General features: G+C 52.3%; 1 long non-coding RNA gene across 5 annotated transcripts in view; it reads right to left on the bottom strand.

The window, feature by feature from the left end:
* LOC308182320 overlaps positions 1-19,431 on the bottom strand; it is a 51,669-nt gene extending 32,238 nt beyond the window's left edge. For 2 of the 5 annotated variants that reach the window (XR_013941760.1, XR_013941761.1), the window contains exons 1-3: positions 18,645-18,809; positions 2,578-2,698; positions 2,034-2,240 (exon numbers count right to left, since the gene is read on the bottom strand). This is a non-coding gene — a long non-coding RNA (uncharacterized lncRNA). Of the gene's footprint in view, positions 1-1,088; positions 2,241-2,577; positions 2,699-12,704; positions 12,875-18,644 lie in introns of those variants that run through there. The other 3 variants (XR_013941759.1, XR_013941758.1, XR_013941762.1) reach the window with 3 other exon arrangements.
* Positions 19,432-19,672: the final 241 nt, after the last annotated feature.

Raw genomic sequence — 19,672 nt, 5'->3', positions numbered from 1 at the left:
AGGACCACAAACTGAGCTTTGCCTCTTCTTTCCCTTCCACTCACACCCTCCCTCCTCTCAGCTCAAATTAAAAGGGCAGAAAACCTGTGCTGGCAGCAGGGAGCCGCATCCTGCAGCACAACAGGGCTGAGACACCACGCAGCACTGTCCCCAGGGGATGAGGCCCTCCTGGGACCATGAGAGGTCCCAGAGGAGCACTAGCAGCACAGCAAAGTGGCTCGGCTGGCTCTCCAGCCCTCATTCCCATGTCATATGCCAGTTGGCACCGCTGATTCCGTGGTGCTCTGGAGCACCCTTATCTCTCCGGGAGAGGCTTTCATTGCAGCCCTCGAGCACTAGGAAATGGAGATACTCCACTCACCGATGCTGCTCTGCAAATCAATCAGAGGGGGAGGACGGGAAGGGGAACAGCTTGTCCCTGCCTGTCACACCGTGGAGGCCTTGCCCTTCGCTAGTGACAGCAGATTAATTCCCAGCCAAACCAGAGCATCCGTCTGATGAGAAGCAGGGAAGCTGCTGAGCGGCAGAGCCCCTGCCTACGAGTACCCCAAGGTGGGGAGAACAGGACACAGAAGGCTGGGACAATATTCTCCAGAGGTACCTGGGGTATGGTCTGTGCCTTAAGGGCTGCAACCTGCAAACTTTGCCAGGAAGCCCTCTCCAGACTAGGCTGGCCATCTGCCTTGGGTAAATGAAGGAGCTGCTGACACCCAGAGGCAGCGGTGCTGTGCCCACGGTGCTGCAGGGGATTGCAGCAGGCCTGGGAATTTTTGGCACCTGGCGATGGACCCAAGCCTGCTGGGGTCACACTGCCACCACGTTGCCACCCCTTCCAGCCCCTTGGCAGGAGGCTGCAGGTGGGTTCCCACCAGCTCCCATCCCTGCAGGGAAGCTTTTCCCCGGGCTGTCCAGGTGAGAGGTGTCTGTCCCTTGGGCACAGCCCCTGCCTCCAGGCACCAGCAGGCTTCGAGCTGTCCCCTCGCACAGAGCAAGCCACCAGCCTGTCCCCCTGGAGGCTGCTCTCCTGCTGGCCTTGTGAGGGTCACGTCACTGGTGTCACCTCTCCATGTCACCGGGGCTTAGAGGTGGATTTAATGAGCCTGCGTTTTCCTCAGCTAAGAAAAACCTCTAAGAAGCTTAGTCTCCAGCATCCCGAGGAGCCAACAGGGCTCTCTGCAAGTGTCACTGTCCCCACCAGAGGACAGAGATAGCCCAAATGGCCTAAAGCAGGCTAGCTGACATCAAAAGCAGGCACCGGAGACCTTGAGGACAACACACCCATGAGGATGGCTTTGTCCTCACCAGACCCTGCCAGGTGCCATCCTCCTCATGGGACGGACACGGCAGGTGACATTCTGCTCTGCCTTCTATTGCCATGGGTCAGGGCATGTGCTGGAACCAGGGAGAGGTGACAGCAGTGGTGGCACCGTGCCTGCACTCAGGGGACCCAGCAGCACCTATGAAGGCTGCCACACAAGAAGCTGAGCTGCTGGCCATTGCCCCTCTCATTCTCCCATCGCTGGCTGGTGTTTAACCCCTGGCCAGTGTGTAACCCCTGGCCCTGCACTTGTCCTGCAGTTTGAGGCCACCAAATCCCCCCAAAAATGGTCCCCCTGGCATTTCTCTTAGGCTCCTAGCAGCTTTTGTAACGCAAGTGGCATCAGGGAAGTGAATCCTGATTCACAGCTGTACAGAAGGAAATTTAAGCCTATAGTGTTTTAAACCCAGAAGAAGAAGTTCTTGCAAAGCAGAAAGGAACAAAATTCATTATCAAAATCAAGGGAAATGAGCATCATTTCTTCTCTTTTGTGAAGGTCACTGAGAAAGGAAGCCTCACATGGGGTCCCTGAGAAACCATAGTGTAAATAGTCAGCGGACAGAGGGCATCTTCTATTAATGAAAGCGTCTTGCCAAAAAACACAGGCATCATATAAATTATCAGATAATGAAATTCCAGTTAATTTGCTGCCTGGTCAGCCACAGCCCTCCTGCCATGCTCCTGAGCCCGGCCAATAACATTAAAAAAGAATTACATCGGTACGAGGGCAGCTGGTTGAAAACTACGTCTTGATGACTTGATTTGGGGAACGGCACCTTCTCCGGGACAAAGTGGGGTGAGCGATGCAGCCCCACAGCCTTCTGCACTGGGTCACTCACTGCTGCTCTCCCACGGCACGATGCACGTCCACGGCTGTGACTTGTAGGTCTTTGAGAGCCAGAAGTGAGGATTCTCCACTAGGCTGAGGAAAACAAGCCATATTTTCATTTCAGAAGTTTCCTTCAGTGCGACTCACTATCCCAGGGGCTCCATGAAACTGCTGATGTGCGAAGTCTCCAACCATGGGAGTCTGTCACCTCTCGGCATGTCACAGTGCTGCGGAGCAGAAAATGGCCCCACAACCCAAAGCAAACCAACTTCCCTCCTTCTCACAACCACAGCCTCCAGCTCCAGGCTCACCACCACCCGCTTCACCTCAACCAGGCCTCAACAGTGGCCAACAGCAAGCGCCTACAAAGGACACAAGAAGGGGATGACTACGTAGGGGCACATCCCAGAATGTCCCTTCCAGCCCTTACCTGTCTGCAGCTTTGCAGTGACCGGCCCTGAACGGATCCTTCTGCCTGGTTGCTCTTGGACATCTTGCCTTGCCACTGCTCTCCCCTCATTCCTTTTGGGGTTGTCTCTGTCTCTCAGGACCTGGAGGAGATGACAGCCACCCCTTTGCTCATGTAGGGCCTTAATCCCATGGGTAGAAAGAGACCCAAGATGGGAAATTCAGGGGCAACTTTCCCTTCAAAAAGGCTTCAGTGATCAAAAACAAAGACAAGACACAGGACCAGCTCTAGCATCAACAACCAGGACTGGGTTTCAAGTACAAATCGCGTTATAACTCCTTCCCATTACCCTTTTCCCTCCACTGCTCCAAACTATCCAGGCTTCATAACACCAAATATTCAGCATGCTCCATGTAATTTTAAAGCCATTATGTAAGCTGCTCTCTCCCCCCCATCTCTTGATGTCTCCAATTGGTGTGTCAGAATGTAATTAGCTTTTGATGGGATGTTAAGATTTCTTGAGCTCCTGTGGAGAGGCAGCATGGGGAGAGGCGAGGCAGTGGATTGTGATTGTCACTCCCCACGGTAAATGCTCGAAGACCCTGGAAGACTCATTTACAAAAATACAAAATAAAATAAATAAAAAATCCCAAAGTAACAGACCCAGTAGGCTTCAGTTTAATTGACTGAAATCACTGGTTTATTTATTTATTTTTTCCCTCTGTGATTTCTCCTGCTTGGAGAGAAATGGCAATTAACTGTCTCATGGCTGACAGAAGAGTGCCGTGCTGCGACAGCAACCAGGGCTCTACTGCAAATCCAGCTTGAGAGGCTGGAAGTCCTGAGCTGTTCAATCCTGCCTCTCCAAGCTGTGTTATGCTGCCAGCTTTGCTCCTACAACCTATTGCATGAGCACCCCTCCATCTGCTCCAGGACCAGGTCCCCCAGCTCCTTTTTCTCCATCAGAACGCCCCCACATCCCCCCACAATCTACGCCAGAAGCAGAAGGGACAGAACACAGCAAAGTCCAATCCACAGCCCGAAGATAATACCTGACATCCAGGTCTGCAATTTGGGGGAAGTTTGGTGTCTCTAAAGAGTGTAAACCTCTGCTGCCATCGCATCTGGGGCTGAGCTCCCTCAGTGCTTTGCATGCTACCACGGACAGCAGGGCTACTGCATCCCAGAGATGGATGCACCAAGACATGGGGCACCAGCTTTTCACCAGGCAGCAGCATTTACAAACCAGGCCAGGTGTTTCAGCTCTGGCTGTGCTGTCTTGTTGGAAGAGAGGACGCCAGGGGTTCTGCAAAAAGGATGCGAGTCCTTATCCAGGTAAATGGACGCAGCTTTAGATGCTGCGGCATGGAAACCTGCCACAGAGCTCTTACAAAACCAAGCTCATTTTGATGTCATGTTCCCAACATCCCAGGGAGATCATGCCAGAGAGCTGTGCCCTAATGGTCAACGCAACAAACACCACACTTTCAGACCCTTCTCCACACTCTCTTCCCATGGAGGTGTAAAACAAGGCAGGCAATTCCCCCCGAACAAGTTTTCTGCAGTCCGGACAGGCCTGAGCTTTCACAAGAACACCTGCCCCAGCCAACAAGCACACAGCAAGCCTTTACGTACCTACAGATGGTGCTCATCTCACCGAGCAGTGTGTTTGTCCACACGCCGACCCTGGCCCAACGCCCACTAAAGTCACTGGATGCTTTTCATTAACTTCAACAGGCTGTGGATGAGGTCGGTGTGGTCAGCCTCCACTGGTGCCTTCAGAGGCATTGAAATGCATCCTGCAGGGTGCTCAAGCACGCGTGTCTTCAGATCAACCATGTAAATGCTTTCCTAAACACAAGCCTGCCACAAACCCCTTGCAAATGCACATATATTAATACACCTCTGGCTCCAAATTCGGCGATGATGTGAAACGCAGGCACATCCAATACAATAACGAGCCGTTCCCATCAAATGCCAAATCAACTGGATAATGGGCCATATTGATTGCTTCAAGGGCCAGACCAATTCCACTTGTCCTTTTAATGATTATTATGACATTATCTATATTATTTCTGCTCAGAAAAATTAATTCCTCTCTCCCCATCCCTGTCGCTCTGGATGTGAGTCCATTCAAGCCTCCGTTCCTGCTGAAACACAAGCTAAGGAGATCTCTGCAAGAACTGGATTTAATTCACTTCTAAATTGTTGTCAGGCAACTGGATTTTTTTCCTCTAATACCGCCACTGGCATTAATGGAAAGAAAACAATAAATGTATCTGGTCACCTAAGTAGTCAGCCTCCCCTTTCATAGCTCTGCTGACATTTCTGTCTCCAACCTGGACAGTAATGCATTCCATTTTAATGTTAGCAAATGCTTTCTTTATGATCAGAGACATTTTTCATTTGCACTTGTTTGCATCTCCCTTAAAATTCAATATTTCATTTGGGGATGCAGGGTTATTGTCTACTCCTCAAAATAAAGCATATGTGGCACAAGGATATTTCTAATGATTTTCTCGCGTCTCCCCCAGCCAGGAGCAGCAATTGCCTTTGGGGCCGCTCCCAGGAGCCAGCCCCAGCCCCCTGTATGGGGCTCTGGTGCACCTGTCTGCTGGGGCCCCATGTGCCTTTTGGGGTCACCACAAGCAGCATCACCCAAAAAAAAGCAAAAGCTGAGTTTGGCCAAGCTTTTGTCACCCTGAGCCAAATGCCCCTGTGGCTGCATTTATTCCTGTGGGCAGAAGCCGCGCATCCCTGCAGCTTCACCCTGCCAAAACTACTGCAGAAGTCACACAGGCAGATGAGGACGGCCAGGGGTTAGGAGACAGCTCTGTCCTAACCCCCGACCTCCCCATCTGCCAGAAAACCATGGGGGGCAGAGGCAGAGCAAGCTCAGGACTCCTGCTTGCATTAGAGATTTGCGGTTCTCAGCTGCTCTGAACGGCCAGTAATAGAGCCGATGAGATCCCTGTGCCACAGCCTGCTCCTCACAGACCTCCCAAAACGGTTTGTGCAGGAGCAGGTGGAGCTCCTAGGGCACGTGCATCAAGAGGGTGCGATCGGGAGACTTCAGTCCCCAGTTTTGGGGTCCAGGGCTGTGGCAGACCCCAAAAAGAAGGCACCAAGCACAACCCAAACACTGTGCTCCAGAGGTGGCAGCTATCAGAAGCAGCCGCCCCAGAAACAAGCAGCACCTCGGCATTCGCACGCTCCTAATTCAAGCACCCACCGCTTTTGCAGCCCCCCTGGAGGAAAGGGGCAGGCGGTTCACACCATGCAGCATCTCCCCCAGCCTGAGCAGCTCACACCGAGGCGAGTTGGAGCCTCTCCCCGCCGTGCCTTTCCCAAGCATCCACTCTGACCTCCAAGCAACCGCATTTGCTGATGACCCCCCCCTTCCCCACAGCGAAAATCCGTTCCCTTCAAGAGTGCCTTTGGGACCCGGATGTCTTGGAGGGCAATTACCAGATGCTCTTACCTGAATATCCCTCTGATCTCTGGCACTGAATGAGAATTGACAAGAGAAGTGGGTTGGATATATACATAGCAATTTTCTAATTTTCTGAGCAAATTTGGTTAAAGCTGCTGAACGAGAAAGCTTGAAACTTCAATAATAGAGCAACCAGCCAGGCACAGGAATGACAAGAGCTCTGAGCTCAAACATGGTTCTGCCCTGACCTAGAGAGACCATTTGAAAGGCTGAAGGAAATATTTGTCCTCCTGTGGCCATTACATCAAGGCTGTTGAAAAAGGCTTCCCAAACAGGATTTTGCAGTACAGCACCATCCCTGAGGCTTTGAAAGTGGTCTGAATCCTAGACCTAAATCTGTTTTGTTGACTCACGGCAGTCAGAGGGAAAGGTTTTGCATATGGGCTGCTAAAGGGTTTATATGGTGGAGACTATGTCTCCATTATATGCATATACACAGTAATTATAGAGTATTTGTGAGGATGAGGAGCACCTTTTGCAACCTCTGTGCTTGCAGAGGAGGACAGAGGGAGCCCTTAGAGCAGGATGTATTTCTGCAAGATGAAAGCAGCCAGCACTGAAGTTATTCTGAGAGCAGGAATCAGCACAAGAGCTTGTCACCCAGCTTCGCTGTGATCTCCCGCAATAACGGCACAGAACAAAAGCTTTATCTCTGCGCAGGAAGGAAGGTGTCCCAGTTCCTACCTCGGCAGCTGGATGCTGGGACACGGCTGCTCTGCCTCGTCTCTCCTTGTTGCTATTGCCTGCAGCAGGTCTTTGGGAGCCATTAGTGGATGGGGCTGAGGGAAGGTGTCAGGAGGTCCTGGGGGGGGATCAGGCTCCCGTAGCACATGAACCAGAAGCAGCCAAGGAGCTGCTGGAGGAGCTGCTCAATGTCAGAGCAGCAGAACCTGCCCAGAAGCGGTTTTACCCTTATTATCCGCAGCCACAGATTTCTGATTGCATTTTAAGCAGCCACTTGGCCTTTTCCCGGCGGGGCTGTGTCACTCGCAGCCACCAGCCCACACGGCGGATGTCACAGGCCAGGTCCACCCACGCCCCGTGCCCACGGCCATAGCGCTGCTGGCTCCAGTGGATCCCTCTCAGCTGGGGCAAGATCTGGCAAAGCTCCCACAAAGCCATGTTTTCTTCCTGCTGTTCATTTCCTTAACTCATTTCTGGTAGCTTTCCAGGACATATTACCATCTCAGGCACTGGCTCAGGGTTCATCTAAGACACCAGGATTTGTCACCTCCTTTCTTCTGCTGTCTTGCTTTCCCCCAGGCCTGGTTTTCTCACGCCCACAACCGTCTCAGATTATTTTGGTTTCCAGTACCAGAAATTTCATTATCACCCGTCATCTTCAGACACAACAGAAGACGTAATGCAATCATTTAGCATTCACAGATCTGCTAGCCCTGCTCCTTCATGTATTTATCAGACAGTGCCAGAAAACCCGTCACGAGCATCCTGGCCCTAGTGCCTGGTGTGTCAGCCCCTCCGGAGCACACATTGAAGAGCATCTCTCCTGATCAATGAGAAAAGCTCTGCAATAACAATCCATAAAACTAAACTGCATTAAGAAAGCCCCTAGACTCATCTTCCCATATCTAATTAATTAAACCCTACTAACTAGCCCTATCATCCAGCCCTTTCAGTTTTTATTACAAGCTTTTATAATGGAGCTGGAAGGAAAATTGACTCTCCCTTGGTGGGGATGGCATGTTAAATATCAGTACCAAGAAAAGGTTCTCAGTATTAAGAAATGAAAAGGAACTGGAAAAAGAGGAGGAAATGCTAAAAGACAGGATGAAGTCTTCTATGATGGAGAACATTTTCTGTGCCCTCACTGCTGGATAAACTTGATTTGAGCTCCTGATTTGCTCAGAGCCTGACAAGGGGAGGCTAAGAGATGCCTCTTAATCAAATCAGCTCCCTCTCCCCTACAAGCCTGATGACACCAATACATGAAAACTGTGGAGATAACAGAGGATTCCCAAGGGCAAGGAGCTGACAGCAGAATTTCCTTGCTGTCTTGAAACAACACCAAGCACCAACCATTTCTTCAGAGCCTCGTGCCTCCTGGCTTCCGTCTCCACGTTCTGCTCTTATCTACGTAGTCACCAAGGTACATTGGGGTCCTGTGCTCTTGGGCTGACTCCAAGGAGCAGGAGCCTGATTGCACCTTAAAATCTACAAAGCTGCCTGCCTGGGGTTCACGTTGGAATTTTGAACAGACCTCGCATTAACATTAAAATAACATAAACACACATTTGCAAAGCATTTGGAGGAGCCCAGGAGCAGAAGAGCAGGAACTAACACAGGGCACACATGCAGTGAGGTCAGACCAAGGATGGCCGTTGCTGCTAGTGCTCCAAAAGCTAACATATATGTTTTTATATATATATATATATATATCTCAGGGCTGAGATGTTCTTACTGGTCAGGAGTGCGCAGATGTCCCAGCACCCACCTGCTCCATGCCTCACTCAGGCTGGACAAAGCACATTACTCAACCTGGTGCAAGATGTATGCTCTTAATTCCCATCACCTTTACATTGCTACAGATGTCATCCATTCCTCATAGCTCCCAAGTCCTCACAAGCTTTCTCCTAAGAATATTGAAAGGATTTTTCTGATCCTAAGCCTAGATATGCTTGGGGAGTTTGCTGACCTCAGTTTCACCACCTTTTTCTTTTTTTTTCCCGCCTGGGAAGCTCTCCCCCCTACCCAAACTGGCCTTGTACCAGCTTTCTTGTTAACACGGCTTCCTTCCACTACCACTTCTTTGAAGAACACATTTACGTGCTTTATTAATCTCTGGATATTGCATTCACCTTCTCCAGACAGCTTGTTAAAAATGGATCTGTTGGTGCTTCTATTGATTTCAGGTACTATTAACACTCATCACCCTTACTGGAAGTGGGTTTCGCACTGCTGTTGCTGACTGCCAGCATCACCCATCCCCTCCGTGATGGCCCGACATGAGGGTCTCCTAGCAGCACATGCGTGCTTGTTGCAGTTGTTTTTTGCTCAGGTAAAGCTGGACACGCTGTGTGTCTGAGCACTGGTGTAAACTGGGAGCAAAACTGCATGTACCTGAGCAGGAGATGAAGGTGCAGGGAGGAGGATGAGACCAACACCTTGGATAAACATCAGTTTGCTTTGCTCCGAGCTTTTTTGGTTGGGAAACAACATAACCTTGCCAGAAGGGATTTCTTCCCGCTCTGTTGTCCCCAAAGCAACCCAGCCTCGCAGGCACTGAAGCCTCAAGTCCTTTTCTGCAAAGCAGCAGCGAGAGGTGTCTGGAGGAGAGAGGGAGAGCAATAGGAAACCTGGAGATGGAAGAGGAGCTTCTCCCAAATGCCATGGCCTGGGCTGAGGACATCCATGGAGGTGCTCACGGGGCAGAATGAGACCCGAGAACCCCACGCCCATCCCTGGCCTGGGGTCAGAGCTCTGCACAGATCCCTGCATCTGGATGCTCAAATGCCTTGGGAACCGCTCAGGTATTTTGGGGTCCTGGAGTCAAAACAAATCTCAGGGCATACCCGTTCCAAAGAGCAAGCTGCTGAAATGGGAACACGTGCTGCTGTTTAAATATTTAAGACTCAATAGCCACTAAATCCTGATAAACACCCAAATGCAGAGAAATAGTTCTGGGAAATTAGTAGGATTAGAAGGGCAGCAGGGGTCTTAACAGCAGCAAAACCTGCTGGTCTGCTCTGCAGCAGCATTTGGCTGGGTCTGAATCATTCCCAGCCTAGATGGAAGAGGAGCTGGTCTCACTGGACACATCGTGGGCAGGAACATTCAGGAACACCCCAGAGAAAACACAGGAGGAGTTTGGATGCCCCTCATAACAGGGTAAAGCTCTTCCAGCCCTACTACATCCACCTCAGCTCCACGGAGCAACGCAAGAACCACATTTGCATGGCTCGAGAGCAAGAGAGGCTGAGAGCTTCTATACATTACTGCAGCAATAAATGTCAGCCACTAAAAACGGGCTTCAATTTCTAACCGTTGATTTTCAATAAAAATAAAGGCTGAATCCTACCAAGCCTAGTTAACTTGCGGGAAAGCTGACAGACCTAATCAGTTTGCTTTTTTTTAAGCACTGTGGTACCTGAGCGCCTAGGAAATCTCAGCTCCTCATTACAGAGAAGCCCCTTGTTAGAAGAGGATTTCCCACAGCAGCAGGGCCAAGAGCCCCACACCAGAGCCATGCGTTTGCCCTCACTGCTCAGGATATACACGAAGCAAGTCAAGGTCAGCCATCCTCCAGTAGAAAAGCCCCTTTCTTCCATCAGGTACCCTTGTATTCACAGCATTTTTCCCAGTATTTCTTTTTCCTAGTGTTTCTGTCCAGCCCAGACGTAAGTGGCTGAAGTAAAGCTCACACCATTTCCCCTGGAAGATTATTCCACGGTCTAACAGACTTGGCCATTAATTATTTTTTTTTTCCCCCTTCCTGACAGCTGAAATTTGATGTAGTTTAATTTCATGCCATTATGTCAAGGTATGGAAGGAAATGAGAAAAACCACGAGATCGTACAAAGATTGTACAGGCGATCGGGCAGGATGGTGCTCAGCAGTCACAGACCTGGCACAGTCCCAGGCACATCTGGTGTGGCACATCAGATCTACCTCATCCCCCTCTGTTTTGCCCGTAAACCGCTTGGAATAGGAACAACCAGCCCAAGGAGGCTGTGGCTGCACCAGAGAGATGCTCTGAGCAGCCGCTGGTGGATAGGGAAAAAAAACCCACAACATTTTGCACCAAAATTTAATCTGTTGTGAACTCGGGGGGGGGGGGGGGGGGGGGGGGGAAGGTTCAACGTGTTGCCACTGTGATAGAATACACTCCTCCTTCCCTAATCAGGCTGTGTTATTGGGGAACAATTAAGAGCAAGTCAGGGGTAATTAGATGTAATTAAGATCTCTCAGCAGGGAGCAAGGCACTCAGGGGATGCTGCACAGCCGGTGGCGAAGCTGTGCCTGCAGGAAGGGCACGAGCTGGGATGGGGAAATGCACCCCGGGCTCTGCCATGGGGCACCCATAAGCCCTGCATGAGCCAGCCCAAGCAGTTTTTTGCCCACTTGGGACACCTCCGCTGTAAAAGTCAGGGAAATCCTTCCAGAGGAGGTTCTCAAAGTGCTGACCCAAAGGGAAATACGTGCCCTTGGCTGCCAGGATCCAGGGAGTGAGCAGCGGGACTGGGAGAAAGACTGACTGCAGGGCTCAGGGTTCAACTCCAACAACAAAAGCTTTCCTGAAAAGCCAGCACCCCTCCGTGCACTCATCCCCTCTGGGTTATCAGGGAAGGCTACCTGCGTACTTCTGCAGCACACCTGGCTAGACGTGAGAGGTTTCACCGATATCTGCTCACAGTTTTATAACAATTTCAACCACATCTGACTGTGCAACAATAATTGGAGCTAGAACTACTGCCAGCTTGCAAGAACGGGAGCAAACCACACGCTCGCACCAGCTCCGTGGCCTGAGTCGTGCCAGCAGGGACGTGCGAACACTGGTGGCCTTCCAGAACAGCGTTGGATGGAGACAGTCCACAGGACTGCTGAAATGCTTCCCGGGGGATGCACTCACGCCTTGGGGAGGGTTTCCACGTTAACACAGCACGATGAAGCCGTGGCTCTTCCTGCAAGTTCGGGGTCTGGTTGTGGCCACGCAGCCAATGCCACGCCAGGGCTCCAGATGTGGACGTCAGCCAGCGTGCCAGGAACACCAGACCTCTCCCTCTGCAATCCCAGTTTAAACGACACCAGAGGTGCAAAACCTGCCCCAAAGCACGGGGGGGCCTTTAGGGCGGATTAAGCTGCCTCTGCAGACACTACCAGGGGATGCTGCCTTCGGGACCCCCCTGTCCCACCAAGCAGGACCTGGCTGAAGCAATGCTGAACCCGTGCGGCATCGCAGTGCAGCAGGAAGGTGCTGGCCAAGCCACACTGCACCAGGACAGGAGCCAGGGCAGCCTCTCTGAGGCAATCCTGCAGTGTTCCCCAGCCACCCACCTGGGTTTTGGTGCCTCACCCAGGCAGGGCTGCTGCACCAGCCTTGCTCAGGCACAGCTGGCAGCTAATTGCCTGTTTAGCATAAATCCTAACAGTCTCTGCAGCCTTCCCTTGGGATGGAGAGAGAAGAATTTTGCAGCTCTGAAGCAAAGAAAAGCTTTACTGCAAGGGGCAGCCAGGAGGACGGAGGCTCACACCCACCCTCAGGCACAGGGGGTTGAAGATGCTCTCTCCTGCTTCAGCCCCAGGTCAGAACAAGCAGGGCTGATGGGCTTCCCTGGGACACCCCTCGCTATGAGAACTGCTTGGCACAAACCCTGCAGCTGGAAGCAGGGCTAAATCCCCCCCATTTCAAGCTCAAAATGGCCATCTCCAAGGCAGAAACTTCCCCGTACACCCCTCTGAAACGGCGTATCTCCTGTCACCCACAGCCAAAATGATGCATTATTTGTACGCCAACCCTTCTGTGCACCTCCTGGATGCTCCTGCAGCAACCCTCCCGACCACGTTTGGGGCAGGTGGTCTCTGGGTTTCCCACAGTGCCCCGACAGCCCTTCCCACCTCCTTCAAGGCAGAAGGAGGGACAGAGACAAAGTCATTTGCCAAACACCATCAACAAGAAATGCCAGGGGTCGGAGCCTACCTTTCTCCTCTCCTGGCTGCTCCCCCCGTGGCCACCTCACGGGACTGGGGAAGGGCACAGAAGGGTTTGCTTTCCCCTCTTGCTCCCCACTTGATTGCCATCGGTTTGCCTGCAGAACAGAAGCCTGCCCTCAGATGGGCCTCGGTTGTTGCCATGAAGATGACTCCTGACTGCACCAGGATGGCAAAGCAAAATTAAGAAAGCAGCAAAAACACAACTAAAAAAAAGTCTCATTTGCATAACAGGTTTTTAAGTTTTTCATGCAAATTGGAGCATAGAATAAAATACGGACCTGAGAACGGAGCAGCTCTGTGCTGGTGCTCTCCTTGCCCAGGCAGTGAATCCTCTGCTCCCGGCAGCAGCACAGGGCAGGATCCGTCCCAGCACGGAGCAGCCACCAGCAGCCCATAGCAGCTGGCAGTGACCTGGGTTTGGTTGGGTTCCCTGAAACCTGCGCCCCAAAACCCTCAGCCCAGGATGGGAAAGCTGCCCTGAGTCTGTTCCCCACGGAGATCTTCTGGGCTCCAGGTGGTCAGATCTCATTTTTTACCTGTTCAAGCTCTGGGCCATGCAGAAAAAACAGAATGAGTCACAAAACAGCCTGGCTTGGCTTAAAATGACCGATTTTGGAGCTGTGCTGCTAAGACACAAAGCTACTGCTGCGTGGCGAGGGCTCTTTGTGGGAGCTGGTGGCTCTAAAATTGGTCTCATCTCTCAGGCTTTGCGTGCAGGCACCAAATTTTTCTTCTGGATAAACTCTGCTTTGGGAAGGTTCTTCAGGGGAAATTCATGAAATTTTAAATTACACCAAGGTTTGAGCACTTCAAAGGGCTTCAGCATCACGACGCTTCACCTACTAGCCATAGCAGCCTCTCAGGTCCTCCACGGGCAGGGTCACCAGGACCTCCTCACCTCCTCTCACTCCAAGACTTTAAACAAGAGCCTTTTCCCTGCTACCTCAACAACATGCAAATACCTCACCAACAGAGAGCAAACATCTCCTTGAAAAGCATCAGCAGCCTTCCTCGGGGCCACAGAGCCCTTACTGGAGCTGGGTGCCCGTCGCCCCGTGGTCCAGGCTGCTCATGGGGATGGTGGTGCTGGCTCCAACAAAACCTCCTCGCCGCGGCCGCATTCAGGGCACGGCATGAAGTGCTTCTCTTCGTGAGACGCACTAAGTAATCCCAGCTTCCCGGGAAGATAATTAAGTTCCACTCGATGGTGTGACCGCTACAATTTAAAGCGCGCACGTACACACGCGGAATGAGTAAAGGTGGTGCTTTTTTTTTTGCCTTTGTCCTAATAAAAATAATTGGCTTTGGCCAGTTGAGGGTGTTTCTTCTCCCGTTTTCAGCAGCAGCACCGTAGCGAGCAAAGCCTGCTCAACGACAAAGCTTGGGCCGTCCTTTCCACGGCAGGACCCAGGGAGGTGCTGCACCCTTTGCAGCACCCATGGGATGCACACACAGACACAGACCTTGCCCTGTGGCCTAAACAGGCAAGAAAACAACCCCAGCAGAGCAATTTGCCTTTAGGAGCATTGGCTGACGCGAAAACAGGGAATTATTGGGATGATGTCCTTATGCTGCCATTTCCACAGCGTGTTTGACGTGCCCACGGGAATGTCTGGCAGCCCCAGCGAGCTGGCCCTGCTGTGTCCCACACCGTATTGCAGTGACAAACGGAGGCACAACGGCAGTGACAGACGTGCCCCAGGGCTGCAAGGGCTGTGCAGAGTGGATGCATCCCCGGGCACACCTCCACACAGCCCTGGGGGCCCCATACGGTGGGGCTGCAGGCACCCGCAGGGTGTAGGGGCTGCCGGGACCAAGGCTGTCCCCAGGCCCCCTCTGCCCATGGGGGCTGAGCTGCTCCATGCATGCATGGGGAGATTATTTCCAGCCTGGATGAAGCCCAAACATCTCAAAGGGGGTAGGATCCCGATTCTGAAAGCCACAATGTCTCTAAGCTCTGGATAAGATATTTGTTGTCTTGAACACCACTGTTTTCATTTGCAGACCCCAAAGCATTTTGCAAAACACTCACCCGCCCTGTTGAGCGACGCATCCCTAACATGAGGACATGGCAGCACCTACCCTGCAGCCAAACCTGAGCTGCCCCTGCCCAGCTGCTGAACTGGGCCCATCTCCGCAGTTCCACGTGGAGACAGAGCTGGGCATCAAGAAACGGTTAAATTCCTAAGCGAGCCAGTAATTACATTTTTCCTGTAGTTTAAAAAGGCCATTTGAGGCCTTACAGAGCAAACATTTTTCCTTTTAATGACACTGTAATAGATTAAGAGGGGCCTGTCTCACGGCAAACATCAAACAAGGGAGATGGATTCCCCCAGTGGTGGGAGCGAGCAGATCTCTGGCACACGGCGTGGCCGCAGGAAAGCAGCGGCCACCGCTTCGGCATGGACCTGGCACGGGCAGGGTGGCACCAGCATCCCTCCTGCCCCTCCTTGTCTCCAAAAGGCACCAGGGGGCTGAGGCTGTGCCAGAAAAAGGAAAAGAGAAGGGGCTTTGGGGGGAAGGGGGGGGGGCTGTTATTGTAGGTGTTTTAGTTATTGCAGATGTTTGGGTAGTTGCAAGATGATGTCCAGGAGGAGTGAAAGGGAGAGGCAGCGGGGGAAAGGAAATATTTACCAAGCTTCAAAAGCAGCAGATGGTTGCAATGGAAGGGAAGTGCAGGCAGGGCAGCTCCAGCGGGAGCAGGCTCAGCCCTGATATTGCTAAGGATTTCAGGTGCTCAGCACTCAGGGCCACCACAGCACTGCTGGAAGCCCAGGGTGCTCCGTGCACAGCTGGGTCCTCCATACAAACCTCTGTGCCCAACGCAAAGCAGGGGGTCCTGGGGGTCTGGGAGCTATCGAGCACCCCACCAGCCCGTACATCGCTGGTGCTTTGCTCCAAGACACGCATCCAGCCAGGATCTGCGCTCCCCATGCGCCACGTCCCCTCCCCAGGCTGCTCGGTGGGGGCTGCCCCCAGCGCTCAGCACCTCCAGCCCCCACTAGGAGAAGCGCCTGCGCTCGACGGGATGGAAACCTGCCTAATTAGTGCCGGGAAAAGCAGCAGCAGCAGCAGGGGCCCAGGCAGCCCCTGCCAAGCAAACATGTTCAAATCAAACCGGAGCTTCCTCGCTCCAAAGTTTACAAGATGTTTCTTTCAAACCCTCATTAAGCCCTTCTGTCGTCGCCTGCACTGCCTGCCCCCCGTGCCGGGGCTGGGAGATGCCACCAGGCGCAGGAGCTGTGGGTTTTCAGAACTTCAGGGGCTTCTCCTAAAGCCCTACATGCACTAATCCGCATTTACACCCAAGCTGCCCAGCCAAAATCCTGTAATGCATGCAGACAAATAATCCTCCTGGAGCGCTGTCCCCATTTTTGCACTCTTGGCTGGATCAGACCAGCCCCTTGGGCGTCCCTGCACCATCGCCCCGTGCCTGGACATGGTCTGGGCTCCGTAGCTGGTCACCCATAGTTTGGGGTTAGTGGGCAATAAAACCAGCAGACAGAGCTACAGCCTAGTTCTGGGCTGTACTGGCCTCCTGCCACGGCTCAGCACTCAGAAACAGCCGGAGCCCCTGCACGGCACGCAGCGTACCCGTACCTGCCTCCTGCCCAGCACCCACAGCAGGATTTGTTGGAAAATGGCACAGATATTGAGTTAGGGTGAAACCAAGCAGCTGGGGGACAAGGCGGTGGCGAAGCACATCCATATGGGATCAGCACAGCTTGCAAACCCTGGCATTGCTGCTAGAAACACACCCCGAGCTTTGCCAAATCCAATTGGGTTTTTAAAGGGTATTTTTTGGGTGGGGGAAGGCCGAGGAAAAGCACTGGAGAATATCGGGTTTCAACGCTCTTGCAGCATTGTGTGTTTTCCCTTTTGATGTTGGTTTTTAGTTTTTATTGAAAAATATTTTGTGGTCTGACACAAACCTCACTCTTGCCTGAAGAGCCAATGTCAACATGAAATTCTGCGAGCGCCTCAAAGGGAAACATTTAAAACTACATAATGAAAAAAAAATAAAAAGAAACTGCCTTCTCCTTTCCTAGCTTTTCCTTTTTCCCTCCTGGCAACTTTCAGCATTTTTTGTTCTTTTCCTTATGAACCAAAGTCACGCTTTGGGGTCTCAGTGTGGAGCAGAGCCCGGCTCCAGGTGACAGGGCAGTGCCCAAACCTGCTGCACTCCAGGGCAGCATCCCGGGGAGAAGACCCTGGCAAAGTTTCCCCCCATGAAACCATCGCCCCTGGAGCTAAGCCAAACACCTTCCCCTCCTGGCACAGCACACAGAGGCCAGCTGGGAGGCCAACGGCTCTTTGGTTAATGTCAGAGAAACCTTGGATCAACCGAAAAACCAAGATCTACCCCCAGGAAAATACAGCCCTCACCCCCCTCCTCCAGTCAATTAGTCCTCCTGTTAATTAGGGCTCCCCAGGCTGGCCTGCACCCTTTCTTTGACCAACAGGGCTTGTTTTTTTTTTTTTTGTGCTGTCATTAGTCGGCACATCACAAAACCAAAAAAGCCCAGGAAAGGCACGAAACCGGGCAAGGGCAGGCTTGCTAAAAACTGCAGCTTCTGCGTCTTGGCAACACGTTTAATTTTGGCTAGAGAGCCTCAAACCGAGGGCTATGCCAAACAGCGCATCTATAAAACCGTGCACGTTTAAGACTTTTGTGCCCCACTTTTGTGCACGTTCCTGCTCTGGCTGCAGGGAAGGGGAAAACCCATGCCCACACGTGCGTTTTTGCACACCTGAGCAGCTCTGCAGAGAGTTGCAAACACATCTGCCTGCGTGCACGCACCTCAGGCTTACTGGGGGGCGTGAGCCTGTTTATTTGTGTCTGTTTGTGTGTCTGCACTCAGGCTGTTTGTTGGTACGGGCTGCCTTTCCCTCCACATATGTCTCTGTGGCTACGTGCCTGACTGCGTAGGAGAGCTCCCGTGGCTTTCTGGTGCCATTCCCAGGCAGCTCTGACAGCAAAAGGCACGCATTGCGCCGGGAGATTATTAAACAGCGATGGAAGAGGGGAGAAAGCACTGAGAAATGGTTAATTTTTCAACCTGCATCTCATTCCTTCATGGTTTTAAAGGATGTTTCCCACCCACCTTTTCTGGCATGCGAAAGAAGATCTGCCCGAAGCGAAGCTTTCCTGTACCCAGGCACGCACAGGAGCAGGGGTTGGATCCTTCTCACTGTGCAAGAAAGCTGCTTGTGCTCAGGTCTCCATTTTATCCTTCTCCTCTAACCAGTCCCCCCAGCCCAGCATCTGTACAAGTGTTTTTTTTTTTCCTACTGGATTTGAAGGAAAAAATAAATGGAAAATCCTTTTTGGACCGCTACTAACACCTTGGAAGAGTCGAGCCAGAAAGGGACAGGAGGCAGGTGGTGACCATAAAACATCTCGAGGGTGCTCCAGGGGCAGAAGTTGGGATATCTCCAGTAGACTACTGCCACTTTAATGAGCAGAAAACAACAGCCCCTTAGATCTCGACCACAAAAGCGCTCCCTGCCTTTTTGCAATGCCGAGGCATGCTAGGGCCTGTGCGTGCATTCAAGAGGGAGGATTTATCACAGGAGCACATCTTAGCACCGCGTTATAGGCAGCAGACCTGTCTGGGCAGCGCCTGCAGGGCCCTCAGGTGTGCCGTGCCAGTGCTACTGGTGTCCCACCAGTAACCCCCATTGCAGCCCAGGGCTCTTCCCAATGGATGGGCACTCCAAGCCCCCAGCAGCGAGCAGGCACAGCAGCCTCCCAGAAAAACAGGCTGAACATCCAACCCTGCAGTGCAGGCACTGCAACGAGACAAAGACATCACACCACGTGCAGCAGTAGCCCCAGGAGATGTATCCTTGGTGCACCCACACTGCAGCCCAGAAGCACCTTCCTCCTGCTTTGACAGCACCTCCCAGCACCACCACCACTCACCGGGCAGCCGTTCAAGCACCCTGGGGCGAGGTTCCACCAGCAAGTTCCACCAAACCAAAAGCTTTGCAGCTCCCCAGGGTCCGTACTTGACCCCTTCCCGGCCCCAAGGTCCTGCCCACCTTCACCGCTGTCAGCTGTGGAACACCTGAGCACCACCTGAGCACCGATGAAGACTAACGACAGTGACTGGCGCTTCATCCACCCTTCAGCCTGCTCGTGAACCTTCCTCTCCCACTAAGTCCTTGGGCAGATCTTCCTTGTTCTAACAGCCTTACAAGAGGATTTCTGGTTGCTTCGTATGCCCAGTGCCAGTCTGCTATGGTTCCTCCACACTATTGTGGGCTCATCTTCCACTCATGACCTCATTCCCCTTTCCTGGATGCTCTTTGCACGTGTGTGCACTGTGCGTGCTCCTACTCACTTACTCCCCCAGCACAAGCCATGCAAGCCACCAACACTCTCCCGGTGATGCCTCAGCCCCATAGCAGAGAGCAAATTGCTCTCTCTTGTCGAGGAGCCTCCATGCCAAAGGTCTCTGGGGGTCCCATCTGTAACTCTCTTATCAGCACCCCTCTTCGGCTCATTTCTTTAACAAATCTTCCCTGCGCATCTCACTGGAAACAGCCCAGAGATAACAACAGCAGATATGGGCTGACCTATGGGATTCCTGGAGTGATCAAACTGTCAGATAACAGAATAAATCTTTCTCATGGGCTGGGGATTAAATCAGAGAGTGTTAGCTGCTGCGGCTTCTTATTTATTTCTGTTCTCTTAAATTGCATTTCCCTTCCCCCCACCAGGAGTGCCTGCTGCCTACAGCTGTAAATTACTGCAAACCTTTATGGCACGTTTAGACACTGAGTCTCTTAACCTTGCAAACACCTCTTGTTTTCCTTGATGGTCTCCAAAAGCTCTAGGGAAAGAGAAAGCAAAAAGGGAGGGGAACAATTTGATTGCAGGCGCGTGCCTCGGCATTGCACGATGGCATGACCGGGTCTGAAGGTCGCCTGAAGCCCAGGGGCTGGGTG

This window comes from Anser brachyrhynchus (genome assembly GCF_964034855.1).
Source record: "Anser brachyrhynchus genome assembly, chromosome: 24".
Classification (NCBI taxonomy): Eukaryota; Metazoa; Chordata; class Aves; order Anseriformes; family Anatidae; genus Anser; species Anser brachyrhynchus.
This window is presented reverse-complemented; position numbering and strand designations above follow the sequence as displayed.